Source organism: Oreochromis niloticus, unplaced genomic scaffold (genome assembly GCF_001858045.2).
Source record: "Oreochromis niloticus isolate F11D_XX unplaced genomic scaffold, O_niloticus_UMD_NMBU tig00007743_pilon, whole genome shotgun sequence".
In the NCBI taxonomy this organism is placed as follows: Eukaryota; Metazoa; Chordata; class Actinopteri; order Cichliformes; family Cichlidae; genus Oreochromis; species Oreochromis niloticus.
In genome coordinates, this window is record NW_020328741.1 from 21,389 (window position 1) to 33,002 (window position 11,614).

Sequence of the window (11,614 nt, forward strand, 5' to 3'; positions counted from 1 at the left end):
TGAAAAGAGAAACTTTGAAAGAGTTTTAGAAGCCTGGAGGAAAAGCAGTGCTTGTTTAATCAAATGTAATAATACACATTGATTAAATGTCCCAAAGTAAAGAGATCTCTCTGTGAACCTTTAATTCGTCACCCTCTTGTGGCAGCAGCTGGCTACTGTTACTTGCACATGTGCACTGTGGTTTTTTATTACGTTATAATTTAATACAAAACCCTTTAATTAAATTAGTGAGTTGAAGTAATTGTTGAGTATTGCAGCATCGACAGCGATCAACTCGAAAGAAAATGATGACGGAGGCAAAAATGTCCTTAATATTTTGGGAACTTTATTCCTCATGGGTGCCATTTTGTTGTGGGTATACTTCTTCTTAGGGGCGTGATGACGCAGCATACGTGCCCTTACAATAAACAGTGCCTCCTTGTGGTGACAACTAAAATACTGTCTCTGTTAAACATATTGTACAACATGAGTACACACAATGAATATCTTAACAGTAATATATGAAATATTAGTGTTAGGTAAGTCCCAGAGTTCAGTTTATTGGACATTAGCTACATGTAATAAGAAGATATGAGACCCAAATATATGCTTATGTCAACACATGTTCATTTTGATGAAGTTTACTGAACAAATTTGAATCATCACAACAACCAAAATGTTAGCAACACATCATAAAGTTTATTAGTATAACTATGGTAACCATGTTTATGTTTGTAACCTGATAACTCAAATACATTCTGTAGGTGTCACATTCTGAGGACTGTAAGTTCACACACTTTCAGACATTTGCAGAGAGAAGAAGTGTTTTGTAAAAACTTTACAAGTGAGACGGATTATTTGCTCAAACAGCAACCAGTGCAAACATATTTTGCTGGACTCTAAGAAGGAGAAAGGTACAGCCTGATATGTCAGGTCTTTTAATTTTTTTTTTTAAATGGTGTTTTGGGCAACACAGTTCTTATTTAATCACATGCTGTTTGATTTATTCGATTCAGAAAACAAAGAGGATACTGTGGGTGTTGAAGAGGAGAAGGCCCCGCTGAAAAAGTAAGATAATGATTTGTAACTGTTTTCTTATGGGGGGGGGGGGGGGGGGGACTGTTGTAATAATTTGTCCAAGTAAAAAATCCCACAAATGTCATGTGACAACCTCTTTGGCTTCCATCACGCCCATTTAGAATCTTACCACCACTTTGATCCTTTGAACCTTTGATCCTAAAACCCATAAATAGGAGTGAGAAGCAACAACTTTTAGTTCGTTGTTCGCAGCATTTATGTTCGCAGCATTGAAACGTTTGACAGAGAAGCCTTTCAAAACAATTGGATCCTTTTCAGAGTGACTTTTTACACTTTCCAACATGTCTCTGAAAAAACACACAAGAAAAGAAAAAGTAAAGCCCAGCTCTCCTCTTCTGGCTCAAGAAGACAATATTCAAGTTCAGAAGATGTGCTCGGAAGAGATGCATGAGGAAAATCTCATGAACAATCGCAATACGAAACACCCGCCCCAGCCAGAGTACATCTATTACGTCTGGCAGAGTTTTTTTGAACAGCGAAAGGAGATTATCTTCCTCAGAAAAGAAAATGAGAGAAAGACTGCTGAAGTAGATAAATTATTCAGCCAGCTTCTTGAAAAGGAAGATATTCAGAAGGAGAAAGAAATGGAACTCCTAGACGTGCGTGGAAGGAACTTTGAGCTCAAAGCAAAGCTTGATAAAGCAATAGAAAAACTCAAAGAAATCCTCCAGCAGAAGAAAAATGAGAAAGACAAGGACAAAAAGGATCGGGAGCTGCAATTAAAGCTTGATGAAGCTCTGCAAAAAAATACAGAAATCCTCCAAGAGAAGAAACGGCAGGACATAGAACTCCAAAACTTGGGGATCAAATACAAAGCATTGCTTCAAGAGAAAAAGCAACAACCGATCAAACAGAAAGAAAGCAAGCTTGAAGACTCGGAGGAAAAGTACAGAGAGCTGAAAACAAAGCTTGATAAAGCACTGCACAGAAATAACCAGACTCTTCAAGAAAAAGAACAACTGGAAAGAAACCAGAGAGACATGCGGTGCCAACTCCAAAGCATGGAGGAAAAATGCCGAGTCCTGGAAGCAAAACTTGATAAAACTGCAGTGCACAAGCAGAAATATCAAGAGCTGCTGCAAGAGAAAGAACAACAGGACAAAAAGCAGAAAGAAGACAAACGTTTACTCCAAGGCTTTGAGAGGGAAAACCAAAAGCTGCAAGAAGTTTACAAGAAAATGAACTACAAAGCAACTGAAATGGAAGGAGAGAAGGAGAAACTGCGAAAACAATGCTCAGCGATGCAGAGTCAGCTCAGTGACATGCTGACAAAAAACACCGAACTCGAGGAACTTTCAAACTCCTTGAAGTGCAAAAACACTGAGGTGCAGGTGCTAAAGCAGCAACTCCAGAAAACAAATGAAGACCTGCAGTGCAAACTTGAAGAAATGGAGAGGAAAAGTCAACAGTTAGAAGACGCTCACAACAAATTACAAGAGCGTTATACAGAGATGCAGGAGGCAAAGGTAATGCAGGAGGCAACTTCTAATGAGTTGAAAGAAAGGCTCAAAGACAAACAAGCCGAATTCGAAGAAGTGGAGAAAACATGCAGGAGACTTGAGAAGGAGAACACAGAAACAATCGATCAGCTGAAAAACCTGATCTTAGAGAAAAAGGTTCTCGTGGAAAAGCTCCTGGTAAAGAAGAAGAAACGCTTCCGCTTCTTCTGGAGGAAGGACACTCATGCTTTGTCTGGTTTTTCCACTGCTGATGTCACCGCGTCTTCCTCCACCTCTGTTCCATCGTAATTTTGACCTCCCCTCTCCTGCCCTCTCCCTCTCTCCTGACACCTTGACACCTCTCCCTCCCCTAGCTCCCTTGAACTCCTAACACCTGTCCCATCTCCCTCCCCCCTCTCTCTCTTTTCACCCTCACCCCCCAACCAGTCCCGACAGTTGACTGCCCCCTCTAGAGCCTGGTTCTGTCATAGGTTTCTTCCTTTAAAGGGAGTTTTTCCTATCCACCGTCGCCTAGTGCTTGCTCAGAGGGCATTGTTGGGGTTTTCTCTCCTCTATCTCTTTCCTCCTTTCTATCCCTTTCCTTGACCCCCCCCCCCCCCTTCTATTTCCCCAATAATTTAATAATAAACACAATTGGCTGCATTTTAAATATGTCTGATCAATGTCTTCATTCAAGAATGAATTGTCTTTGTTACGGAGTCATGTGTATTTTGTGTTTTCCTCTGGCTGGTGATCCTCGCGGTCGTTCAGCCAAGGACCAGATTAGCAGCAATACCTTCAATTCATTAACATACACAGCATTTCAGTCAGGTTGAGGTCTGGCCCTTCCAAACAAGCCATACTTGTTTGGTCTTTTTCTAATTAAACTGTCATGAACGTTAACATTTAACATGCTGTCTGAGGCCTGTAGAGGCTCATTTCCTCATTCGCTAATGCACAAGTTTAATTCAAGTCAAGCAGAGTTTTATTGTCAACCAACAACATGCACTCAAGTATACAGTGCGATGAAATATCATTGTCCTGGATCAAAGGTGCAAACTGTAAAAATAAAATGAGAAAATTCAAATATACATACATACTTACAACTATACAGAAATAAGATAATCTAAGAGTAAGTACAACAGTATTGTACTTGAATACAGAGAGAGTAAGAATAGAAAACAATGAGAATAAATAAATACAACAGACAGAGTCGATAGTACAATACAGGGTAGTGTAAGAATTGGTTGTGAAAGGAGAGTGTTATGTAGTCCAAGAAGTGTGTGGAGAAGAGAGTTCAGTGTGGAGGAGCGCAGCATGGTGTTCAGGAGCCGGACTGCTTTGGGGGAAAATCCTATTGCACAATCTTGCCGACCTGCTCCTGATGACGCAGAGTCATCTTCTGGATTAAGGGGTGGTAAACAGTTGGTGGGAAAGGTGATGCGGGTCGGCTATGATGCTTGTGGCTTTCCCAGTGCAGCGTGAGGTGTAAATAGCGGGTTAGGATGCTCTGTATGGTACCTCTGTAGAAGGTGTTAAAGATGGGTTTGGGGATGTGCACCTTCTTCAGTCGTCTCTTGAATTGCAGTTGTTGCTGAGCTCTTTTTGTCACTGATTTGGTGTTGCTGGTCCAGGACAGGTCCAGGGGTGGATCTAGAGAAATTTTCCTAGGGTGGCATGGAAATCAAATGGGGTGGCAGAATCAAAGCCTTTTTTTAAACACATATGCAGGTGTTACATATGGTTAAAATGATTAATATGCAGTAAGTATACACGTTTCATATAAATATGGTTTATAACTTGATTATTTTCTATAGCCCACATAATTAAACATTTCAGTTACATAAAAAAATTACATTTTTATTTTATGTACTGTATAGTCTGTATAATAAATGAATATGTACCCAATAAGTATAAAATCCAGAAAGCTACAAAACATTGGGCAAACTTAAGTCTAACTTAAGTTTCACACTGTTTGTTGTTAGACAGAAAATCAAATTGTTCCTTACTACTAATACTAAAATGTCAGAAATCTACTCTGTCACAAACAATAATTTAAACCTAATTTCCTGAGGTCCAAAATATAATTGACCATTTTTGGCTACTTTTGATTTTGTGTTTTTTTACCTTGTCTTGCTTGGTATCATTCGTTTCAGCACAACCTCACATGTCCGAATTTACAGTTATTTTTTCATTGACATACTGTATTAACACAACTGGTCTGGAATCATACAAACACATAAAATCCTAGTAATAGTTATGTTTTCTTTTAGTGTAAAAACCACAGACATGTTTAGTAAATTATTTTCATAACTTGAAATGCAAATATAAATTGTAAATTTGTAAAACTTATGTAAAACTTTTGTGAATAATAAAGTTATATACAACTATTCATCTAAAAATGCAGCCAATGCATCTTGTGTTCTTTTTTTTGTACAGCCATTTAAAAATACTACTTAACTAAAATGAGAGAACAATAAGGTGTCACAATAAGATGCCCCACAAATTATTTGTGACAGTAAAAAAAATTAAAATTGTCTACCACAAGACAGAGAAGAACATCAGAGGGAGAAACCCTGCAGGCCTGACAGCAGGAGGTGTATCACTCCTCCTGTTTTCCACCTGGAGACAGTGTTCACACTGCATCCTGCCTGTGTGACGTTCATTCGTGTCCTCACTGACACACAAAACAAAACAACAACTACACAACACAACACACTAACTACACAAGTTAACACAACACACCAACTGTACGCTAAACATCACAAATCTCTAACATCTCAGAACTCGCTCTCTGTCTCTCTCACTCGATCGCTCGCTCTGTCTCACTGCCGTTTACACTTATTCAGCCAAGTGTTTGTCGGATATTCTGCCAACCCAACCTTTTGATATAAAGGAAACTCTCCCTGGTGTGACACCAGTTGAATGTTTCATTGTATAACAATGTTTGTAATGGGAGTATGTCTCTGACCTCGCTTTCAGGTCTTTAGGTTTTCAATGAGAAATTCAAAGCAGTCAATAATACAGGCACATCTGCAACGAACATCTCAATAACATGGACGTTGACACCTGACGCTGCTCTCTGTGGTATGGTACTCCTGAATGTCCCGCTGACAGTTGAACCTGAGATCTCAAACATGCAACCAACCATGGAAGATTCAGTTTAATCTCAACAGCCCTGGTTGAGAGAATAAGCTGGGTTTATTCGTTTTGGTCCTGTTTATGTAAAAAGCTGTTATGTGTTAAGAGTTAACTAAATGAAAGAGACTGGACGAAAAGTGTTTACATTCAAAATAAACTGATTATAACAAAAATATGACCTGACTAATACATTATGTTACATTCAAAAGTTAGAAAAATCTTTTCAGTAAGGAAGCATAAATGAAAACATTTGTTTAGGAAAGACAAGCGCTGTGACAATGCCAGTGCTTATGCACTTGTATGTGAGGGGAGAAACCATCGTTTACACACGTTATTAAGGATGAGAATTTTGTAGCATGTGGGGGCCGACGCCATTTCCTCTCTTTGAGATCAGCCCTGTGTCACAACGTACTGATGAAGCAGAAGTATATAAACATTTTAAAGCAACTTTGTAGAGATATGGATATGTGTTGTTGAAGACCCATGTTCACCATGCAGTTCAGATGAAGTAATAACAGAAATTCAGTTTGAAATTACAGTTACGTATTTACAAAATATATTTATTTATATAAAGAGTGAATTAAAACTGGTAATAGCAGGTGGTTAGTTTGTGATATTACTCATTACTCTGACCTCATTTCACTGCTTATTTATTCAATTTCTGGCCCAGTGCCAGGTGGGTCACACATTGGCCTTAACACTTTGCATGTGAGTGGGGAGCATTAGCATTTTCTAGCAATTAGCCAGTTTCGTATATCTTTTGAATAAAAATTTAATTGCATTGCAAACTCAAAGTAACAGAGAAAAATAGTGAAGGCTTGCGAGTCATGTTGGATGAAGTGATCGGACGAAATACACAAATGGTGCAAAAAAAGGAGCAGCAGGACGCAATGCACCAACAGTTGGACGTGCTAGCTTGAAGATATGGAGAAAAACCATGAAGGGCTGAAAGTAATGTTTGATGAATACTCAGGAGAAACACAGAAATGTTGGAAGAGAAGGAACAACTGGAAGAGACACAAAGAGAGATGCAGGATGTTCTCCACAACTTCAAGAAGAAAAATGCAGACTTGCAAGTGTTTTATAACGAAGCAAAGGACAAAAACATTGAACTCGAGGAAGAGAAACAACAGCTGGAGAAAAAATGTACAGAAATGCAGCTCAGAAACAAAGAAATTGTGAACAAAAATACACATTTGCATGGAATGTATCACAAAGTCCAAAAGACAAATGGTGAAATGCAAGAAGAGAAGAAGAAGAAGAAAAAACACAAAAAGACGTATTTGAAGAAATGCAGAGGAGACATCAGGAATTAGAAGCCATGCAAGACAACTTACAACAAAGAAATGAGAACATGCTGAGACAAAGAAAGTGCTGCAAGAGAAATATAAACACCTGAAAGAAAAGGACCTAGAGAAGCAAGAAGCATTAGAAGAACCGGAGAAAGGCTGCCAGAAAATGGAGATTCAGCAGAAAGAATGTTTCAGTGAGATGACAAACCTCATAGTACAAAACAAACAGCTGCAGAACTGAGCCTGAAAAAGAAGAAAAAGTATTTTTCTCTTTTCTGGAAGAAGGATTCTGCTGCACCAAATCACAGCAACAGTCGCCTCAAGGCACTTTGTATTGTAAGGTAGAACCTACAATTATACATACAGAGAAGAACCCAACAATTATATGACCCCCTATTAGCAAGCACTTTGGCCACTATGGGAAGGAAAAACTCCCTTTTAACGGGAAGAAACCTCCAGCAGAACTAGGGTCAGAGAGAGGCGGCCATCTGCCGCCATCGGTTGGGTGAGAGAAGGAAGAGAGGACAAAAGGCATGCTGTGGAAGAGAACGAGAGATTAATAACAAGTATGATTCAGTGCAGAGAGGTCTATTAACACATAGTGAGTGAGAAAGCTGACTGAAGATGAGATACCTGCCACGGGAATCCCCCATCAGCCTACACCTATTGCAGCATAACTAGGGGAGGATTCAGGGTCACCTGATCCAGCCCTAACTATATGCTTTACCAAAAGGGAAGGTTTTAAGCCTAATCTTAAAAGTAGCAATAGTGTCTGTCTGTCACGGTACTGGGCCATTAGGCCCAGTGTTTGAGCTCTAATGCATATTTTTGTATCCCCATGTTGTAGTGTAACTCATCTAGTTACACACAGCCCATTGTTCCTTCAGTGGGCTGGTTTCAGTCATTATGCAAATGTCCTGTTTATAAGGTTTGGGGAAACCTGCAGTCAGCTGAGACTGAAGAAGTCACTTGGATGAGTGACGAAACGTTTCTCCCACAAAACGCTACGTCCAGATGAACAGATTCAACTTTTGGAAACTCATCTAGTTGTTTCTAGTTTGCAGTTTAGTCCTTGGTTTCTTAGTCCCTTTTGTCATCTCTCCCTGGTCCGTGCGTCTACCTGTCATGTTTCATGTCTGTATGGCTCTTGTTGTCAAGTTCGTGCCATGTCTTTGTGTTTCCTGTTTTATTTTGGAAGAGTCTGGTGTTCTTTGTTCATTGTAGTTAGTGTTACTCTCCCCTGTATTGTCATTATGTTTCATTCTAGTCAGCTGTGTTCTCATGTGTCTCCACTTCCCCTGATCACCTCATGTGTGTATTTAAGTCCTCAGTCTTCCTGTGGTCGTCGCCGCGTCGTTTGTTCAATTTCCCCCGTGTTACGCCAGGTTTCAGGACTCTGTGCTGGTCATGTCCATGTTGCTTACGTGTACAGGTCCTTCTCAAAAAATTAGCATATTGTGATAAAGTTCATTATTTCCTGTAATGTACTGATAAACATTAGACTTTCATATATTTTACATTCATTACACACAACTGAAGTAGTTCAAGCCTTTCATTGTTTTAATATTGATGATTTTGGCATACATAACTCATGAAAACCCAAAATTCCTGTCTCAAAAAATTAGCATATTTCATCCGACCAATAAAAGAAAAGTGTTTTTTATACAAAAAAAGTCAACCTTCAAATAATCATGTTCAGTTATGCACTCAATACTTGGTGGGGAATCCTTTTGCAGAAATGACTGCTTCAATGCGGCGTGGCATGGAGGCCAATCAGCCTGTGGCACTGCTGAGGTGTTATGGAGGCCCAGGATGCTTCGATAGCGGCCTTAAGCTCATCCAGAGTGTTGGGTCTTGCGTCTCTCAACTTTCTCTTCACAATATCCCACAGATTCTCTATGGGGCTCAGGTCAGGAGAGTTGGCAGGCCAATTGAGCACAGTAATACCATGGTCAGTAAACCATTTACCAGTGGCTTTGGCACTGTGAGCAGGTGCCAGGTCGTGCTGAAAAATGAAATCTTCATCTCCATAAAGCTTTTCAGCAGATGGAAGCATGAAGTGCTCCAGAATCTCCTGATAGCTGCATTGACCCTGCCCTTGATAAAACACAGTGGACCAACACCAGCAGCTGACATGGCACCCCAGACCATCACTGACTGTGGGTACTTGACACTGGACTTCAGGCATTTTGGCATTTCCCTCTCCCCAGTCTTCCTCCAGACTCTGGCACCTTGATTTCCGAATGACATGCAAAAGTTGCTTTCATCCGAAAAAAGTACTTTGGACCACTGAGCAACAGTCCAGTGCTGCTTCTCTGTAGCCCAGGTCAGGCGCTTCTGCCACTGTTTCTGGTTCAAAAGTGGCTTGACCTGGGGAATGTGGCACCTGTAGCCCACTTCCTGCACACGCCTGTACACGGTGGCTCTGGATGTTTCTACTCCAGACTCAGTCCACTTCTTCCGCAGGTCCCCCAGGGTCTGGAATCGGTCCTTCTCCACAATCTTCCTCAGGGTCCGGTCACCTCTTCTCGTTGTGCAGCGTTTTCTGCCACACTTTTTCCTTCCCACAGACTTCCCACTGAGGTGCCTTGATACAGCACTCTGGGAACAGCCTATTCATTCAGAAATGTCTTTCTGTGTCTTACCCTCTGGCTTGAAGGTGTCAATGATGGCCTTCTGGACAGCAGTCAGGTCGGCAGTCTTACCCATGATTGCGGTTTTGAGTAATGAACCAGGCTAGGACTTGCCTCAAGAATCTTTTGCAGGTGTTTGGAGTTAATTCGTTGATTCAGATGATTAGGTTAATAGCTCGTTTAGAGAACCTTTTCATGATATGCTAATTTTTTGAGACAGGAATTTTGGGTTTTCATGAGTTATGTATGCCAAAATCATCAATATTAATACAATGAAAGGCTTGAACTACTTCAGTTGTGTGTAATGAATGTAAAATATATGAAAGTCTAATGTTTATCAGTACATTACAGGAAATAATGAACTTTATCACAATATGCTAATTTTTTGAGAAGGACCTGTATACGTTTCGTAGTTGTTTGTTGTTCCAGCACAGAGTCCTGTTCATAGTTGTCTCCCTCATATGCATCATCGTCACCCTGTCTTCGCTTTCCCTGCTGTCTGAGTTAAGTGTCAGTTCTTAGTTTTCCCAGTTCAGCTTCTAGTTTAATTTTGCTCTGTGCGTTCTGTTGTTTGCCACGTTAATCAGCCCAAATAAAGGCTCGCTTTTCGTTTCAAGTTCAGTACTGTCTCCTCGTCTATGTCTGCACCTGGAACCTCACACTCCCACACACGATCTGCCCACCGCAGACCGTGACACTGTCTCCTGAATACAAACTGTAAGCTTATTCCACAGAAGAGGGCCCTGAAAACTGAATTCTAACTGGTGCGCTGTGCTGATCATGCGTGTTCATATACTACCAGATAGGGAAAATATGGTCCCAGCAGGAGTTTCAGATGAGCGAGGGAGTGAGACTCACTGTTGTTTGGATTTCACAAGGAGGATGTCAAACAAAATGTGCTAATTTGCAAAACATCCCGTAAAACTATTGATGCAAAAGGTAGAAGACCACTGTCAGGTTTATATTGTTGGATTGTCATTTATGCTAAGAAACATATACTCATATGTGCTTAGAGTTATATAATCGATTGCATATTGATAAGATCTCTGATCCTTAGTAATCTGCAGAGACTCTGTGTGCATTCCAGAGCAGTCTGGCATACACATACATCCTAAGGTCATGAGAGAGGTCGTACCTTCTCGCTCTGATTTAAAGTGCAGGAGGACAGCATATCTCAGACTGGGGTGCAGTGTGTCTGTAAAAGAAGTTCATGAAACTGTTTGAGTGGAGGACAAAAGAAGATGTTTCAGGCCTAAAAACCCCACCATCTACACCAGCAATACAATAGCATCTGAAAGTCATGTCTTTAAGAAACAGGAAAAAGTCCAGCAAAGTTCCCACACAGGACCTGAGAGATGCATCTGAACCATCAGCTGATTCATCTACTTTCACTGAATCGGAAATGATCTCACTGCAAGGGTGGCTACTGCATATATGATGTGATCCTGTCATCCTATAAACTGGTTTAAATAACAGAAAGAAAGAGGACTTCCCTTCAAAATCATCAATTTACATTCAGTTTGCAGGAGAACTAAGTGCTGTTTTTGAAGCAAGACAAAACTACCTCAGGAACAAAGAACAAGATGGTAAGCTTGAAAACATGGAGTAGCCAGCACAGTCTCCAGACTTGAATCCATCGAGCTGGTTTGGGATGAACTGGACACAAGAGTGAAAACAAAGGAACCTACAGGTGCTGCACATTTGGAAATATTATTGTGACTCACCTGGCACTGGGACACAAACTCGAATAAAAAAGCAGTGAAATAAGGTCGTAGTAATGAGTAATATTACAAACTAACCACCTGCTATTACCAGTTTTAATTCACCTTTTACATAAATAAATAGTTTTGTATGTATGCAAATGTAATTTCAAACTAAATTTCTGTTATTACTTCATTTCAAGTGCAGCACCACCACTGTTTGTTTGTTTGTTTGTTTTACCAAAGAAAACAATAATTGTCTGTGTGGAAAGAACTCACTGGTGGATCCTCACCTGTCTGCTTTTGGCTCAAACCTCTTCTCTCGTGTAATA